Raw genomic sequence first — 16544 nt, 5'->3', positions numbered from 1 at the left:
TATCCTATGATCCATTTCAGCAGTAAGAGAAAGGTAGAAAGTCATCATTTTGTCAGCTCAGTACTGCTGAAAATGGTTTTGGAGTCCCCCAAAAGATCATACATTCAAAATGCTCCATTGGTATAGATACTTATAAAAATGTAGCTGAATTTTATGGACCTTGTGTGACAGGAAAGGATAAAACAGTTGCCCAAAATAGTGTTTTACAGTGTGTTTGTCACTTCGTCTTGTAAATAATTTACATACTGCATGATTAAGGACACCGGAAAATCATGTGAGCGAAAGTTGAGGAAATTACAATTTTTGACGGCTTACTTGTAGAACAAAGTTAGCTCCTACAACCTTAAGGCATTGTTTTTATTAGGAAAAAAAGAAAGGGTAATTCTTGCTTTAAAATACCAGCACTTTATAGTTTTCATAAACATTAGTAGGAAAAGTAAAAAAATAAGTAGACTTCATTTTATATTTTCAGTATCATTATCCTACAGTTAGAGCTAGGTAAAAAATTTACAGTAAAGTCACTTTTGCTGACTGTCAAAATATTTTGTAGAAATGTATGATAAAGCACTGGTTGGGGGATAAATTTACCTGGCTTCAAATAGCAATAGCTGGGAAGCTCAGAGATTCCAGGTGTCTACAGGTGGGATGGCCATGTCCTGCTAACTAGTCTTTGACCACATATTGGGGCATTTAGTTAGCTATCAAACAGAATAATTTATAATAGTTATATTTGTAATATAGTATCAGTATATTAAAATCAAGCATTGCATCTGATTACTGAAAACTTGACGTTAATAGTACTTTGGATAAGCAAGCACTTGCCCAAGGAAAACACCACTGACTTAAGGGAAATTTGATCTGCGTAAGTCCTGAGTAAGAAATTGATCCCGCATGTTCTTGGGAATGCCCTTAGATGAGCGTAGTCTTTTGTCGGTTCTGAAATGTGGAGGAATTCTTGGGAATTCAGCAACTAGAAGCTAGCGCCAAAGAATGAGTCAGCTCTTAAGACATGTTTCTTACTGTACCTGGCTTTTCCTGGATTGCCTTTCCATGTGTTGTTTATCAGATTCTCTGGTAAAGCAGATGGTCTGCCAAGTTGCATGTTTGTGCTTTTTCATTTTTAGGCAATGAAATTATTGGATATTAAGCACAGTATTTCTCCTTTGCAAAGAATTACATGAACAACAAGTATACTCTACACTGCTTTATGTAATGAAAACCCTTTATTTTCCGTGCCTTACCAGCCTCAACTTAAAATCTAAGGTGAAGTTCACTTTAACTCTGTCTCACGATATGGTGTAACATGATGTTAAAGCCACACAAGTAAAATCTAACCTCAAATTAGATTTTGTAATGAAATCAGCCCTTTCAGAAATATAGGAATGTTGCTATTTTGTTAAAAAAATCTAGCAAGAAGTTACTTTAAGTAATTCTTTGCATATCACCACCCACTATTATAATGTGTGAGAAGCATCATAGAGTATGAGAAACAAAAGTGATTAGATACTAGCTAGAAATGAAAAGGATACTAAGCTGATCTCAGGAAACTGGGAGAAAGGAAAATTAAACAGTATAGCTATAGTGAATTAAGCATGCATAGACACAGGTTTTTTATAAATTCATTTTAAAACGAGTTATTTTGTAGTGTTAATATTAAAAAGATATGGTGAATTGATTTCAATTTCATATAGGTGAAAATTATAAATAATTCCACTGACTGTAGTCATTATGTCTCTGTAATGTTAGTGCAAATGACACAAGAATGAGTCTCTATACTTAAAAGTATAGTTCTGTTTGGAAAAGTCTGTAAAACAGGTTTGAGGGTTCTGTCATTTTTCAGATAGTGAAGTATGCTTTATTTGCAAGAAACTGTATTTTTTTTGAGCTGTGAACTCCAGAAAATTTTCAGGCAATCAAGCTGGATCTATTCCCAACTTCTTGATTAGTCACCAGTAATAATGGTGCTGGAGGCTAAATTATGACCTGATGACCTAATGGTACTGTTCTCTTGCCTTGAGCTGATTTACATAAGTGTAACTGATTAGCTTAGCAAGTGATTCTCTTGTTGCTCTGTGCTAAAAAATCAACAGCAGCTCACACTTCCTTAGCTTTTGACTCTGTAGTGTTAACGGGAATAAAAATCAGTAACAGTTTAGTTCCCTCACTGACATCAGTGGATGTATCTTAGAATACATGCAGATACAAAAGGTGCCCAACTTAGAGCTCTACATAAGTCTCAGACTGTAATTTTAATGCTGAACAAATAGTTTGTGCTTGTGACTCAATATATTAAGTGAGCTATAAGCAGCAGTCATGTTTGCAGTCCTTATGTGGGGAAGGGTAAACATCCTTTACATACAGGATTAAATTGGATGTTCTAATAATTTAACGTACTACATTTTGTACAGTTGGTATGGGAAACTCATGTAGAGGTTAGTTTGAGGCCATTCAGGAGTCCCGAAATCTGATTAACTCTTTGCTATCACATATGTACATAGCCATCTCTCTGCATTGAAGATACGGCTTTGATCGCAACATTCCTGTTTCAGTCTTGTTTTCAGTTTATACACTTGGTGATTAAGCCCTATTTAATGAATGACTCAATAACGTAAATATAAGAATATTTAGGAGAAATAACACAGACTTTATTTATTTCCAGCGTAAGCTTTTCCCCACATGTTTTATGCAGTTTGAACTTTGGAGGATGCCAAAAACAAAAGCGCTCTGATGCTTAAGGCAAAGTTCCAAGACCTGCTTTTTTATTGCAGTAAGGCTGAAATAACCGGGAAGAAGAGTCATGACATTAGACAGATGCAAAGCAATCCTCTTGCTTTTGTTTAAGGAGTTTTTCTTCTACTTCTGTTTTATTTGGCTGAGACAGTTCAGTCTCATTTTTATAGGTCTTGGCAGATAAGTAGGATATACACTTGTATGTGTCCTGCTCAAATCTTTTGATTAGTTCAGGCTTCTAGTATGCTCTGTGGCCCTGTAATGCTTTAGATCGTTGCTGCAATTCACCTTTTTGTGCAAGCCTGCTGTTTCCATATTGGATATTCATTTTTTTATTTTCCCCCAAGCACTAGATATTTCAAGCCCTGCTTTAATTTCTTCTGGATATTTTTACCTTTTGCAAGTCCTCTTTTATTCACCCTTAGCTCAATAATACCGGCTCACTGTTTTGTCCTTGCAAACTGGAATTTGTTTCTATTGCTGATACTGTCTGTTGATCTGAGCAGTGGAGGAGTATGCTTGGTCCTTTAGGCAACTCTATCATAGCTTAACTGATTTATGAGCTACAGTTTTATTTACAGGAATGTAAAAAGCTTTCCTTTTGTTGGACACACAGGTTATCAACAACTAGAGGCAGTTTCCTGACTGAGACCATTACAGCCACCACTCCTACTTAGAAGCGAGTTACTTCTTTCAGCTTATAGTTTATGGAAGGTGGGGGTTTGCCCAGATCTATTTGTTCCTGGTGGCTAGTGCAGGAAACGTTGGCCTGTGTTTGTCACAGCAAACTTCTTCCTAAAAACTGATACTTCAAAATACTCCAAGCAAACACTTTTCAGCTGACAGGAAACACTCCCCAACTCTGACAGTCCTAACATATGATCCATATTATAGATTCTTTGGGAATTCTGTGTATGGTTATTTGTTTGGATGTTCTGCTTTGATGACTGTAGAGAGCGTTGAGTTTTCTGATTTCTCTCTGATTCACCGTTTCTCAAATACAAGGCAGTTTTAAAGCTAACTTGGAAAAAAACCCCATGTATAAAGTATGACTTAATGCCAGGCTTTGAGGTGCAAGATTGGAAGCAGAGGTTACAGGGAACAGCCTAATTGTGCTGTGGATTTGTTTTACACATAAATGTTGTGTAATTAATGCAGACTCCAAGGTTTCTCCGATGCAGACTGCTCATTCTAACTAGGACAAAATCGGTTTACACATTTCTGATCTTTAGGGTGTAACCATCAAACAAATCTATAGAGTTTTCAGAGAAATGTTGGATTTAAATGTTTTACTTTTGATGTTCAATTTAAAACGATGATTGGGAAAGGTGATTTCCTCAGACTCTCAGGAACCTCAGAAGAAATTTTAGTTGAGTAGATATTCTGTATGTAAATCAGAAAAAAAAGAAATATTGGAGGCCTCTTAGTACATCCCTTGTACTAGATAGTAAAAGAGTTTTCAGAAATAGATTTTTGAAGAAAAAATGGAAGGAATTAAGTAAATAGCACAGGAAAGTGGAAGTGTCCTTGCTATACCCTTCACTTGCCTCCCCTACCCCATGCCATTTCCACAGAAATAGCAACATTTACCTAAATTCTGTTCAGTGTCCAGTTAAGAGGCTGGAAACTGGACTGAAATGTTCCTGCGGAGCGCCATCTTTCCAAGCCTCTGTAAAACACAAAATCCATCAACAATCTTGGCAGGATAGGGAAAAACAGTTTTCAGCAAAGAGTTTTAAATTCAAATCACTAATGTAGTCTTTTGGAAACTGAAATGAAGAAGTAATACCATATAGATATCAACTGCAAACTTTAGCTTTTGTTTCAATATATATTTGTTATAAGCAAGAGCAAGCATATCTTTAGTCGTAGAAGGGCTGGCCATCACAGTTGAAGTATTTTGATACTGTTCTCCACAAGAACTTGTGAAACAAATGAAAAGATATTTCGTAGGAGTCTGCATACCAGGATCTGTTCAGGCTTATTGAGGATCACAATAAGTAAGTCTAATGGGGACATGGAGATATGTATGGATTATAGAAGATTAAATCAGAAGAACATTAGAGACAATAATATGTTGTCTTGAAAGTGGTAACTCCTGAAAAAATGCCACAGATATTTTTCCTAGGTAAATTTGCATGAAGATATTGCCAAAGGTAGCCTAAGAAAGGGCACTTGCAGTACAATGAAATTTACCGTATTTGGCCTCTTTCAAAAGCAATTAATTTTGTCTGCTCTAAATAATGTGATTTCTCCATCTAATTACATAATATTTATGCAATAAATTATGATTGTTGCTGGACTAACATGTATTTTTGGGCAGATGGCTCTGTTTGCATGGCAAAATTATTACACTATCTTTTTGTTGTAAGCTTTGGAGGAAAGACCACAGGGAGTCCTGGATGTATGGTTTTCATTAAAGTTTTGGCTGAGAATTACCATTTCGTAATATATTTAACTAAACAAATAGGGAGGACACCATCTAATGGATTGAGATTGAGAATATAAATTGGGAAATACTGCACTGATTTCTAATGCCTCTTCCCTGGCTTGGCTTTGAGTAAGTCTTTTATGTTTGCATTTCCATTTGAACCTGGGGCTAATAATAATGACTTATTGTTGTAGATGATTTAAAGGAGAAAAAAGGCTACAGAATATTAAGTATCTGGTCCATAGAATGACGGTCACACTCAGATTTCACTTAGCCTTACCTGATTATTAGACAAAACCACAAAGTCTTGGCTTAGATCTAGTTAACAGAATGACCTCAGTACCTGATCCATTATTATTTTGTTGATATACTTATCCGCTTATGACTGAAATGCTTAGAAGACAGCAGTGAGAAGGTTAATTGTGTTACACCTTGCACAAACAAAATAATAAATGATCTCTGTACTGACGTACCATACATATTGGCCTCTTCAGGAGCTAGTCTTGAGTAAATCATATTTAGTATCACTGTGATATTCTGTTTCAAGTGTATAAAGATACATAGAGTATGTTTAAAATGAATAGTTTCAGAAATGGCGTGTTAACTTTCATGACATTCATAAAAGTCATGGTTTCTATGTAGTTAACTTAGGAAATACGCTAATTTCTCTGAGGGCTGGTTACAATATTGTTATAATCTCATTTGCTGAAATTCTGCCATTTTATTAAACTTTGCAGATGTTGTTACTTTTAAGTAAGAGAGTCATGGCTTGTAGGGAGAGCAAGTATTTTTATTAGATTGTCTGATACACAGAGAAAAGACAAACACCTTTTGAGGCCATCTGAGCGCATTAGTTGGCCTGTCTCTCCCTACCAACTTTGCTTCTGTTATATCTATAGACCAGCACATTTGCACCATCACTACTGTTACTTACAGATAAAACAACTTGCAGTTGTTTATCTAAATTTCCAAAGCTGTGTGGTCATGGCCATTAGCTGATGGAACAGCTTTCAAAAATTATACATAATCTCCCGTCTCTTATTTCCTGTGAACTATCCAGGAAGTGTCTCAGGATAAAAGAAAAGCTATGAAAATGCCAGATAATGAAGCCAACTCTTAGTTCATGCTTATTTCTTGTAGGCAAATTTGTAGGTTTCTTGTAAACTTAAAAGAAGTGGAGAAGTTCCCTTGTGTGATAATGAGAGTAGCCAAATGATTGATTTGCATTTGAGGATAAAATTGTGCTTTGGGCACTATTGACTTTCAGAGATATTGTAGGAGTGAGTAACAAGGAATGTTACTCCACAAAGGAGTTAGGATGGGGATGCAATATTTTGCAGCATTGACACAGCTCTTGCAAGTTTCATTTTGTAGAAGCAAGCAAAGATTCTCAATTTTAGGATGAGGAAAGCTGAAACACTGAAAAATCAAGAGATTTGCTCAAAGTTGCCTATACATTAAAAGGCTAACAAAAACTCTTGTTTTGCAAGTTTGAGCTGAAGAAACAAACTTGCTGGTCCTATAAAAGACTTTGGAAAAGAATGCAAAGGCATTAGACAAGTTTATATGTGTAATGACAGATAATAGTAGGATCACAATTCCTTTATGAATAATGCTAGTGGAAAAGATTGGCATTTAAAATAACCAGAAACAGGGAAAAGAAAAATGATTCTTTCCTAGGTTCACTCATGAATAATATCGGCCTATAGTGAAGATTATACTTGAAAGAATTTTCCATCTCTTCCTTTTCCCATCTCCTTTAGTAATATCTCCAACCTTACCAAACTTCCTGAAGATCAATATAAGTCAAATGAACTGGTTGTGCCAGAGCAACACCTTCAAAATTTACCAGCATATCTCCATAACTACTACAAAATGTTTTTGCCAGAAGAGAACCATGATAACCATCATATATCTGTGGCTTTTCTGTAGCTCTTCTGGCAGAGCACATGACATTCAAAATGCTGTTATCCCTAGGGTTATCCCTGTGATGTGGTCCCGGGAGCAGCCTGTAGATGAGACTCTAGTAAGCATGGGAAGGGCAAGGGAAATTGAGAAATTGGTCTTCGTGTACACTGTATGAGGACCACTGTGATAAAAGAGCTTCCATATTGCATCTTTCCTGTCTGCTTTGTATGGGCAGAGGTTTGAGAGTCTTGCGCTCCTTTACGTGCCTTGTTGGAAAGAAGAGATGCCTCTGAGTAGTGGAGTACTGTCCCTGCTTGTTGTGCAGCTTGTGCTATGCTGCTTTTTCAGTAAAGAATTGGTCTGGCATGGGGTGCTACTGGGACTGTTGTGAATTTCAAGAGCTGTTCCCTGCCAGTGCCCAGCTACTGACTGTTGCAAGGGGAGTCTGCCTACGTGCCTGATGCTGATTTGGTCCATATCTGTCCTGCTGTGGCCTTAGTCTTGCAAAGAAAGCTGGAATCTTGGGGAGCCATGAGAGCAGAAGAGCGGAAGAGGGCCTTGCCCTCCTCTCTGAGTCACCCTGTTCCTATCCTTGTTTTCAGACACTTCCCTGTGTGTGGAAACGAATAAATGCCTACAGTAGTCCCCAGCCCTCTTAGAGTGTCAGCTTTGCAGTGACTATGCTAAGCCCCCGTTGGCTTATCCATAGACTGGATAGGCTTAACTAAATGTGTCATGAGATGTAGTAGAGCAAAGTGATAGAATGGGAAAATAATGCCTTTCTGAAAGTGCAGTGTACTCAGTATGATGGGGGGGGGTGGCAAAAGGGTATTATTATTGTTACTTCAGAAGGGTGATGCCTGGTAAATTGAATGAGTTTCTGCCAGTGATGGTTGATTATTTCAAATCTGCTGGAGAAAGATAGACTTTTATTTCCTGGCATGTGCATCACTGTTTTGAAAGTGATAACATGTTATTTGATCCTTGCAGAAGATATGATGGGAAAGCATATGTGCATGTAGCAACTGGTATGGAGGCAAACTGGGAAATATCTGCACCTATTTTGTTTGATGCAAATACATAGTCTTGGCCGGTGGTGATCCAAAGTGTTATGTAGTTGGTTAATATGCAGAAGTCATCCTGCCACTGACATGGGGGACATACTGTTTAAAAAGGCTGCACTGCCCTGTTTCCCCTCCTTCACTGGAGTGTAGCAAACCATCCAGCAACACTGTGGAGGCTTGTTGTGGTGGGGTAGTAATGGAGGGAGTTGAGAAAAAGTGCCCTTCACACATCGTTCACGTGTGAAGGTCAAGGTGGCAGATTGCCTTTTTCCCCAGGCCAGATGATGCAGCTCTGGCTGCAAGCCTTGGAGGAACTGTACAAATATGACATAGCTTCTAAAAGCATGCATATGTGTGTACATGGAACCACAGCCAATCTTTGGTTCACATGCCTAGCTTCCGTGTAAGGCGCTTTTAACCTTTTAAATTTCAGTTGGTATTGCTGGAGACACTGCTCCTGCCTGCCTTGCTGTCATCCTTGGTTCCTGGTCTTCTGCTGCAGAGCAGCCCACTCTTGCTGCTCCTTGACACCCAGTGTTGTGTTGGCTGGCCACCTCCTGTTGACTAGGATGAATGAGTCGGAGACAAAGCCCCCTGATGCTGAGAAATCTCTATACACGTTAAGACCAGGACCATATTAAGACCCTGGGTTCACAGGTTGTCCTTCTACAGCCCTGAAATGTTGGGGGTGGGAACGTTGTTTTTTCAAGGTATCCAAGGTAATGAAAGGACTGCTTTGTATCATCCAGATTTCTGTTTTTATAGCATGATCCTGAGGCATATAGTACGTGCCCTGGGACATGGTTTCGGGCATGTAAACTCCTCATTTGGCACACTTCTTCACAGGAGGCTGCTAGAGAGGCTTTTGGAGGATGAAAAACATTGGCAGAGTCATGTGCATATTGTCTGACCATTGAGCAAATTGTCCCCTCAACTATGCTCCTACAGATTTAGTTACTTTACCCCAGAAAGGCACCCAGGAGCATGCTGGCACAGATGCAGTTTGGATAACTGGGGGGTCAGAGTCCGGGAGCAAACCAACTTGATAATGAAATTAATCCACATATTTGTATAAGGAGCTTGCTTGTCATGGCACCTGGGCTACTTCTGTTAGCACTCAGAATAACAGAAAAGATCTTTGTCACATGATGTTCTATTTTATCTTCCTCAGTGCAAGTTTGTATAGTGGATTGTGTCTTCTGTTGCTTTTTGTTTAAAATCTGTGTTCCACTGTATTTTTAAGAAAGTTGAAAATTTGCCTTACACTTGAAAATTATTAGCCTGTACATACTGAGAGGATTGGCATCATTTATACCTGTCACTTTTCTAGCATTTTCATTTAACACTCTAAAAGAATATATAGAGTGACATACTGCCGTATGTGTATCCTTTCATAAATGGTGCCAGGCTCACTTAACACACCACTATAAGGAATATCTGCTTGGATGCACTGAGTTTTCATATCAATCTGTGTGTCATTTTAACATTTGGTTGAGTATCTCTTCATATATCACATTGATTTACATAAGTGCATTTATAGTATTCAGGCTATTTAATGTCTGTTCAATGAATCAGGTGCATTGCCTCTTGGATGTTTACTGGGAGAATGAAGCACGACATTTCTGCAGAATGTGGCATTTGATTTCTGTCAGTTTACATTGTTTGTTTTCAGTTGTATCTGTATAGCAAGACACAGTGAGTATTTAAGTGCCAGTCAGAAAAAAGAGAAGTTGTAACACGGCAGTTTGAGCCGTCAGGGTTCAGTGCTCAAGCATATGTCGTGTTCCTTGTTCTGGAGGTCCCCAATTCAGTCCTTGATGTATCAGCCAGGAAAATGATTGTCACAGCTGTACTCATGACCTTCCGAAATTTTCTGATCACTGTTAGTGTTGCTTGGGCTGAACTACCCCCATGGTAGTGCAACTGTAGGAAAATTTCAAAGATTTGGTATGGGTAAGGACAACGAGTCTGAAACTGATACTTAGTCATAGACTCTTGAAAATATGTAGGATATTTTGATGCCTTTCATGTATGTATGCCTTTCCCGTTTGTATGACGCAGCAAACCAAGAGAAGTGATTCCCCATGCTATAAATGATTCTGCAGTTCTGTGATTGCTTTACTGAGCTAAACTGCTGATGAGTTAAAAATAGCTCTGCTTACTCAGATGCAGCTGATAATAGCAGAAATATACCACTCAGTGGTAAAGATGGAACACCTAGTGCTTCTTTCCCGTAACCAGCAACAAATAGAAATCAAGGTGAAAAAAGGGAAGATAACTTAGTTTGATTTCAACATCTTGGGTTTTCTTATTCCTTCCTGTGGGATCGGTTATTCTTTAGGGCACAGAAGCCCTGCAGTTTGATTCCTGTGCTGTTTGCAAAGGACGATTCCAATCCTGTGTTTCTGTAACTTGGGATCTTTGTGAGAATAGGTTATTAGTTGGTACTTCCTTTCATCTGTTCATCTTGAATGGCCTTAGTAGGCATTAATGAGCCCACTGGTGTCACTGTGACATACTGAAGATCTTGTCACATCAATGTGTCCTTTTCATGAAAAGATAAATGTTTCCCTAAAAGTTAATTATAGACCTTTTAAAAGAAATAATCTTTTGATAGAAGCATTCCAGAGTCAAAATTTCATCTACATGGTATTATAAAACACATATGTACAGTCTTAGGAATTAGTTATATATTGTTAGTTCACACTTGTGCGCACACACACAGACACACACACAGTGCATTTGTTACTGCACAGCCTTTGCAAATACAGTACAGAAGTGCAATGACATACTACAAATATCTAGATGATAATGTGGATTGCTCTGTGTGCTCAGTCTCTGTTGAGAGTACTAATGAATTTTTTGAGATTACTCTGGAGCCATAGATTCTTAGTTATTGATAACTGAACTTAGGCTATTAAGTTTATTTCATGTATGTCACACCTCAACCTAAAACAATATATTTCAGTTTGCCAATAACAATCTAGGCTTGTTTGAACCACTAGTTGTACTGATAGATTATGGATTGCATTGCAAATGCCTTGAATCTGTTTATTCCAAAAATCCCGTGAGTCACTGCAGTGAAGAGAAACTGAAACTGGAATCACACTGCTACTGGTTTTTTTTTTTTTTAATCATTTTTTACTTCAGTAGTACCTAACTAGTTCACTAACAAGTCAGGGAGCAGAGGTCCTTGATGTCTTATGCAGACAGAATCAATCAAGGTTCTAACTCCATGTGGCTAGGTGCTAAGAAAATACTGAACAGACATTAGAAGAGCACAGGACAGTTCACTTTGTGGTTATTTTTTTCTTCAGAAAATCAAAAAGGATAGGAAGATTACTGTAGGGATTAGCAGGAAAATGACCTGAAAATCAGGTCACTGGTTTTTCAGTGAAAAATCATCAAGGTAAAGTAATCACAAGAAAGCCTGTGTTTTTTATTTACTTTCAGTCAGCAGGTTCTTACTATTTTCACAAGCATTTCCACTGTGGTTCTTAGTGGAGAAAAATTCTCACTGGGCTTCGAGAAATAAGAGAATGCCGGAAATAGATTTTTATTGAACTGACATCCTTCACCAAAAAAAGGTCATTTCAGTGTTGAATACAGACATATGAATGCTGTAACACGAAACGGTCCAAATCATATTTTACAGTAAGATTTGTAAACATTTCCCCATTACCAATTGTTCCTTTTCTCTCTCTCACTTTTGTACTTTTGATGATCTAACTAGGGGACTGTGACATGTTCAGTTTTCAGTAAACTAAAAGGAAGTGCATTCAGTGAACTTAACAAGTCTGTCACCCAAGGTTAATAAATTGACTTGCCTCATCTTTGTAGCAGCTAGACTCTCTGAAGAATTTTCCAATTCAGTATTTTTAAAAAAGAAGAAAAATCTCTATAACGTATTTCACAAATGTGTTTGGTAGAACACTCTGTAACCTGTTGAATAAAGCAAAACATTCACATCATCATTGGTCCAATTACCAGGAAATAGCTGCAGATTCCATTTAATCTTTCTTAAATATTGATGTTTGTTCAAATACGTGAATTATATAATTAAAATTATAGTATATTATCTGATTCAGTAGACATACACTGCAAATTACTATTATTTATTATTAATAATGTTACCTAGCACTTTCTGTCTGCTTTTCAAACTGTTTACAAAGGTAAATAAGTATTCTTACTCCCTTTTTACTGATCATAAGCCTTGGATAAAAACCTTGTATTAAAACCTAAAGGAGCCCAAATACAGAACTTTAATCTAGAGTTACGTTTTTGGGGGGTTGTCTTTCAGAACATAATAAACAAGACAGCTGAGCTCTCTTGAGACAATGTGGATTCCTTTATAATACCTGTTAGTTGTAAAGATAGAGTTCTGTTTCATAAACAAGTTCTGATAGTAATCATTCACTTTTCCATACTATTGCTGCGTGTTTTTCTCTAGAAAGAAGATAAAGGTGAATCAAAATTGCAAGGGCGATAAAAACCTTCACATCAATAGGACAATGTGCTCTTTCACAAGTTTCTTGTGTGTCATCATTTTCCCATAATGAATGTTACATTTTACACACTGCCTCTCAGTTTCCTTCTTTATTACCAGTAAAGCCTGCTGTGTTTTTAGTGATGGTATTTACTGTAGCCAATGTAGGAAAAACCTCCAGCCTTTGTTCTAGAGAAAGAGGTAAATCATATACCAAAGATTCAGTTCTTCCTCTCTCAGATTTTTTCTCATGTCATTTCAAATAACCCTAACCTCTCCTTCAGAACTAGTTAACTTAAACTTACCACGGGAAAGCCATTGAAACTAAACTTATCATTCATCTGAGTTTATACTCACAGTCCAAAGATGATGTCCTTTCCCACAACTGCTCAGGTTTCTGTTTCTGTCCTGAGCGCTTTCGTTTTTTAGCCCTCCGCCACTTCCCTCCTATTATTGTTATAATAGTACCAAACATGCCAGTCTATATTAAAATTTAATATTTATTTTTAAAAGAATTTAAGAAGTCTCCAGCTGTCTGCTAAGAAGTCAAAGTAAGATTATTCAAGAAGCTGAGAAGTGTTGCTATTAAAAATCTGAACAACTCTACATCAGTTTCAGTAAAATACTGATCAGGGGAACATCATGCAATGGAGTGATACATTAACATTGCAGACTGAATGATCATCTTTATTCATAAAGGGCTTCTGTGAGATTTTTATAAGATGTCATTTACCATAATATCTAGGCATTGAAGAGATAAATCAGATCTTTTACATATGTTTATCAGTTTTCTTGCTTTTCTTACAACTAGTGGCTTGGATGACAATAAGTAGCTAGGTCTCCTAGATGAAGCTGGAGGTAACGGATAGTAGCAGAGGGAAATGAAAAATTTGACAGTTCCCCTCCCCTTCCTTTTCATAGGGTTTTCTGTTCTGTCTCAGAAACCCAGATATTTCCTATTATACCGTTCATTTCTTTCTTGATCCATAGAGATATTCTGGCACCCAGATTTAGTGGATTTAGTTTTCTGGTTCCTCCTTTGGTCAGGACAGCATACTCAGCAAGAATGTAGTTATTTTGTATCTCTTGCTCAAAAGTAATTTGATCTCATGACTTTTGTATGGTCAATGGTTACTTTATGGTCCAAAGCAATTGTATTCAATGTGCTCATATACAATTGCCACCTCCTTAAAGTAACTTAGAAACTGAAGAGCAGAAATTGCCTGATAGATAAAATGTCAAGTGGAGAGCCAAAGCATCAAATACTGAGCAGATCAGTCCTTCTTTCACTTGTTAGCTGACAGAATGCTCAGGCTGGTTAAGCTTTCCTTACATTAAACTCTCTTAAGCTAATCCTGCTAGGAGAATCAAGTTCCTAGCCAACTCTTTCAGCTGGTATCTGGGGTTAACAAGTGACCATGAAGAGACAGAAAATGCTGTGTTTGGCTCTGTTCAAGGACTTGTGGATCCACTGTGCTACAGACCTGACAGCAGAAACCACTTCTAGATAACACCTCTTCTGTCCATACAGCTGGGAGCATCAGTGGTTCCCCATGTCAAAAAAAAAAGAAAAATTGGGGGGAGATGCTTTTTGTGTTCTTAGGAAGAAACATTATCGGTGTCGGTGACAAACTGATGCCCCCTTTGCATTCGATCTGCCATGCTCAGGTGTGGCTTACTGCACTGTGCCAAGGTCAGTCTCTGCAGGACATCCAGGATGGCCTGCCACGTGCCTGTGATGGTTAGTGCATCCTACATATATCCTGGATGGTGCCGTTTTGTGGTGAACTCCCTGCAATCTCCTCAAACTGGGCTATGTTAACCAGTCATTAGCTGGAGGCTTTTAGCTGTGTGTCTGGATGTGCCTGTTTTTCTGTGTTTTGAATTTTGCTTTATTTGCTTTTCCCACATATGCATCAGAACTGTAACAGGAAATACATTATCGTCTCTCCTGGCTTACAGAGCTCTCATTATCAGCATCCGCATTTTGTCATGGACTGCAATGCGGGTTTTCCTGTGACTGTCTTTGACACTCTTTCACCATAGAGCATCAGTCCTCTCCAAATCTGAAGTGCATGCAGCATTCCTGCCTGGTCAGCAAAGTCACTCGGTTGGGGCACCCACGCTCTGAAGTTCCCATTTGATTCCAATATGCATTTCTGGTCTAACTGTGCAATGTACCTGAGATTCATCTTCATGAGACCACTGCAGCTACTCCATTGCTGTAATGACACAGTCCCTCAAAGTAATTTTGTCTAACTATTGCAGGCAGTGGTGGTTTCAGACGGCCTTAAATTTAGGTTTACTAATCTTTAGAACATCGTGTAAGGCGCACCTCTGTAGTTGTGGTATCTCATAGCCTTTGGTGGGGTTTTTTTTTTTTCATTATCAGATGGGTGCTTTCTCTTATGCTAGGTTGTCCTGGGAAGAACTTTTCATGAAATTGTGTGGGTAGTTTCATATAATGTGTTATATAAATAATGTAACAGATACCATGTATCTGTGTCACAGAGACAGTCACCTATATAATTTCTATTTGTGATTGCACTGATTTGACACTGTGCCAGCGTGTAAAAATATCATGTGGCCAGTGGGGAATGTGCGTGTTATACAATTTTCTGTGGTCTATTTAGCTGTGAGCTTCTAGCTCATATAATCTATCACTGTGTACTTATTTCTCAAGAGCTCTGCAATTGGCAAGTCTGACTTGATTGTAAAAAAGTTAGGTAAATGGAGTGCAAGAGTTTGGATTCAGATTTCTTTGCACCACACTGAATTAATTCACTTAAATTCTAAAATTTGAAAAATTAAAGCCTTTTAAATTAGAAATATAAACAATTAAAAATAAGATTAAAAATAAATGTTAAGTGTTTGCAGAAATTTCAGTGCAGATTCACCAGCCCATTTAGAAAAGAATCCCTTTAATTAATTTGGAATATTTTTCTTCCCTCAGGTTAGTATAATCTCTGTCCTGTGAATACTTTGATTTTATTTGTCTTTCTTCTTAGGCCAGATAGTTTGGACATCAGAATTCACTGATTAGGCTTCAAATTATCCTCTGATTTACCATTGCCTTCCACACCTTCAGTTCTTCACCATTTTATCTAACCCATCAGCTAAATCTTACCATATCTTGTAAACTCTCTGGAGCACAATGGAAATTAGATCTGTGACTCCTCTGCAAACCTTTCCCCTGTAGTAAAACAACATAAAACCACCAATAATAGTAATTAATGGAAAGAGCTGATCTAATCGATTGATCTTTTTTCTCCTATTCAACAATTTTTCTCATAATTGTTCAGCTAGGATCTTGCCTCTTAAATAACTCACCAGAACGTGAATCATGAAGTTACACACAGGCTTCAATTTGTATATTAGTGGCCCATTTGAAATCAGATTGTGCTACTCAGAAGCATAATATTAATATTTTCTTTAAGTAAAGGCTTTTGCAAGATTATAAAACATTGGTATTTGTGCTGATATTGTTTATACATATGAATTTATATTTTGGTTAACCCTCAATAAGGAGGAGGGCAAATAAAAGCACAGGAGGATTTCAAAAGAAATTAAACCATCACTCTATTCACTATTCAATGTACTTTTTCAGCAAATATTTGCTAGATTTTGTCTTTTCTATTTAAAATTAAATTAACATCCACAGAGTGCTCTAAAGTAACCGTATTTTGGATAATAAATTCTCTGTTCTTTTCCCACACTTGTGGAGAAAATCACTAGGAAAAACATTCCAGGCTTGTGAACTAGAAACACTGCAAATTCATCATGTAAACATACAGCTAATTATATACTGTAAAATGGAAGTATTGGCATGTATATAATGTAGTTGTGATATGATTGCAGTCTTTTCTCATTCTTATTGTACAGTGTGATACTTTGGGGAAAATAATAAATATAGTGTTTGGAAAAA

The 16544-nt window shown here is 37.4% G+C and overlaps 1 protein-coding gene across 1 annotated transcript in view; it reads left to right on the top strand.

The window, feature by feature from the left end:
• Positions 1–16544, top strand: part of SH3BP2 (SH3 domain binding protein 2) — a 93688-nt gene that overhangs the window by 1299 nt on the left and 75845 nt on the right. The window lies entirely within an intron of this gene.

This window comes from Dromaius novaehollandiae, chromosome 4 (genome assembly GCF_036370855.1).
Source record: "Dromaius novaehollandiae isolate bDroNov1 chromosome 4, bDroNov1.hap1, whole genome shotgun sequence".
NCBI lineage: Eukaryota > Metazoa > Chordata > Aves > Casuariiformes > Dromaiidae > Dromaius > Dromaius novaehollandiae.
The sequence above is the reverse complement of the archived record's forward strand: the minus strand, read 5'-3'. Positions and strand labels throughout refer to the sequence as shown.